Source organism: Palaemon carinicauda, chromosome 31, assembly GCF_036898095.1.
Source record: "Palaemon carinicauda isolate YSFRI2023 chromosome 31, ASM3689809v2, whole genome shotgun sequence".
In the NCBI taxonomy this organism is placed as follows: domain Eukaryota; kingdom Metazoa; phylum Arthropoda; class Malacostraca; order Decapoda; family Palaemonidae; genus Palaemon; species Palaemon carinicauda.
Window position 1 is genome coordinate 48,209,583 of NC_090755.1, and position 3,215 is coordinate 48,212,797.

A 3,215-nucleotide genomic window follows, 5' to 3' on the forward strand; every position below is an offset into this window, starting at 1 on the left:
ATATAAAAAAAAACTTTTATCATAAAAACGAAAGCTATTTATTGTAAAGGAGAATTTCTTTTAAATATATATACTTCAATAAAAAAAAAGGCCTAGAATTTATTACAGGTACCACTCAAAAATATTTTGCATTATTTTTTTCATTCAAATCTTAACATTAGAATAAAATGTACTTGGTCATATTCATTTGAACACTGAAATATACATGGGAAGGGACTCATTTTGAAAGGTTAGTGGACATATCCGCTGTGTTTATAACATTGTATAGAGAGAGAGAGAGAGAGAGAGAGAGAGAGAGAGAGAGAGAGAATCTGTATAATTCCCCTCAGAGAGAGAGAGAGAGAGAGAGAGAGAGGAGAGAGAGATGGGAAAAATTCTGTAAATAACGAACCATTATATTATTGTTTACACATTTCGAAGTAGAACCGAATCAAAGCACAAGTGAAATGAATCATATACAAATTCAATATCAAAATTTGCTAAGCTGACGAGAAATCGTTAATTTTAATATTTTCTCTCTCTCTCTCTCTCTACACATTTCGAAGTAGAACCGAATCAAAGCACAAGTGAAATGAATCATATACAAAATCAATATCAAAATTTGCTAAGCTGACGAGAAATCGTTAATTTTAATATTTTCTCTCTCTCTCTCTCTCTCTCTCTCTCTCTCTCTCTCTCTCTGCCTTAGCCTTACCATTTTTGCGCATCAGCACAGACACATATACATGCACGTATATCTATATTTTCATTATTCGTGTGTTTTTATATGAACATAACATATCGCTGTGTGTTTTACTCACACACACAAATATATATATATATATATATATATGTATATATATATATATATATATATATGTATATATATATATATATATATATACATATATATATATATATATATATATGTATATGTATACCATAAAGTTAAGGTAATGTGATCTTATCAAATGAATTTCCAGTTAACAGTGGAGTACTCCAAGGGAATATGTTGTCACCTATGTTGTTTATCCTCCTCATGGATTTTGTAATGCGTAGAACAGTCAGAGTTCGTGAAGAAGGATAGGACTGGATTGGTGATAGGAATTTATCAGACCTAGAGTATGCTGATGATGCTGTCATTTGCAGAGCACCACAGGATTTGCAATGCTTGCTTACCAGAATGCATGAAATGTCATACGAGGTAGTTATGAAGATAAATAGAAGAAAGACAAAGATGATGAGAACGGAGTATGCAATGGAAGATATTATCATTGGAAGGAGAAAGGATTAAAGAGGAAGAATCATTTAAGTATTTAGGAACTATGATCTCCAATACAGGGTCTTTAGAATTAGAGTTTAGTGGAAGATTGAAGAAAAAACCAAACAAGACAATGGCTAAGTTAAGTAAAATTTGGAAATCAAATCGCCTGAAATTACATAGAAATCAGGCTTTATATCAGTTCAGTGTGATCGGTTTTACTCTATGGGCATGAGTCATGGTATGACAATGGAACAATCTCCAATAGATTTATTTGATTTGAGAACAAAGCCCTCAGAAGGATATTAGGAGTTAAATGTCAGGACAGGATTTAGAAATGAGACTATAAGAGAGATTACATGAGCGCCATATGTGGACGAGATCATGATGAGAGGTAGATGGAGATAGTTTGGGCATGCTCTTCGCACTCCCCGAGAGAGAGTAGTTTACCAAACGTTCAGCTGGGCCCCACAAGGCACTTGAAGAGTTGAAAAACCCAGGCCTACATTGCTGAGGACTATGAAGCGCAAAGTAGGAGATGATGTATGGAGAAGTATAGAATTAAAAGCTCAAGATTGAGACGACTGGCGAAATCTAACCGAGGCCCTTTGCGTCAATAGGCGTAGGAGAAGATAATGATACCACAATGTGGATGTTTGTAACCCAAGCCTCAATTATGTTTGCTTGTGTTTCAAATTTGCATTAGACTCCTATATGTATCGCAGATCTGTTCCTAATGAAGTAAGAATAGCCCCTCTGAAAACAATTTTCGATCAGAGTCTGAATGAGGCTCATTTTCAGAGTTAGAATCTGGATAATCTTCATATTTCGGTTGATTGTGACCAGGAGTTCCTGTCCCAATCATCACTGCAAAGAGCAGAACAAATGCATCCTTGAATCATGCTGATTTAATGAGGATCAAGCGTGTTTCTTCAATATTGCATAATTAATTATGAGATAATTTAGGTTTCTTAGAATTTGGTTATTAATAAGAGAAAAACAGAAAGGCAGGCAACCATAAATCGTATATTCATGGTTTTCCAGGGGAAATCTTAAAATTAATAATTTATTTGCCTCATTTTATTGTAATGTTTTGGAGGATTGCATTTCATCGGATTCGAGTTCATTTTCTGATGCCAGTTATTACAGCTTTTAATATACTTTAAATTATTAATCTTTTTATCTCACTGTATAATAGTCCAGACGTCAACAAATGTGAATGATTTGGCATCAAGTAACAAAGGTTTGATTGAATATATCCTTTTTCTCACATAACCTCTTCGCCCTCCTTTTTAAAGTACTTTTACTAAAACATTTTTATAGTAATAAAAACATCAAATACAAAGTACAAGAGATTGCGTGTGGTGTGTGTACAGCTATTATAGATCATGCGACCACCGCCACCGCCGTTCCATCTCGCTACCAACGGACCCATTAGCCTCCTACAGACTCCTCTTCCCCTGGATCTGCCATCTTACCGGCTGTAGGAGCAACTAATCCGGCTTAGCCTCAGCATAATCCCGGCTAAGAGCGGGGCACAACAATGTCCTACACCGTTTGGTGGTCCGGTTACCATTGTCGGCTGTATTTAGTCGGAAAATGGTAGTACACTGACCACGGTACTAAATCAGTACTAAGCGGTACCAAGTAATGGTATACAGCTGTCAACTCCACTCACACGCTACAATAGCCTCTCTTGGCGGCGCGACAATGAGAAGAGAGTAATCATCGGCGAGAAGGAGCGGGATCATGGCACCAGCACTAAGGCCTACTCTCATCAATGTTGGTTTAGCCCAGATGGGATTGCCCCCCATCCCTACTCTTTCAGAAGAGACAGGCAGAGACAGAAAGACGGAGAGAGCGAGACGTAAAGAGAAAGAGAATGCTCTTTTCTAAAAGGTTGCAATGCAAAATTCAAGAGAGAGAGAGAGAGAGAGAGAGAGAGAGAGAGAGAGAGAGAAAGAGAGAGAGAGAG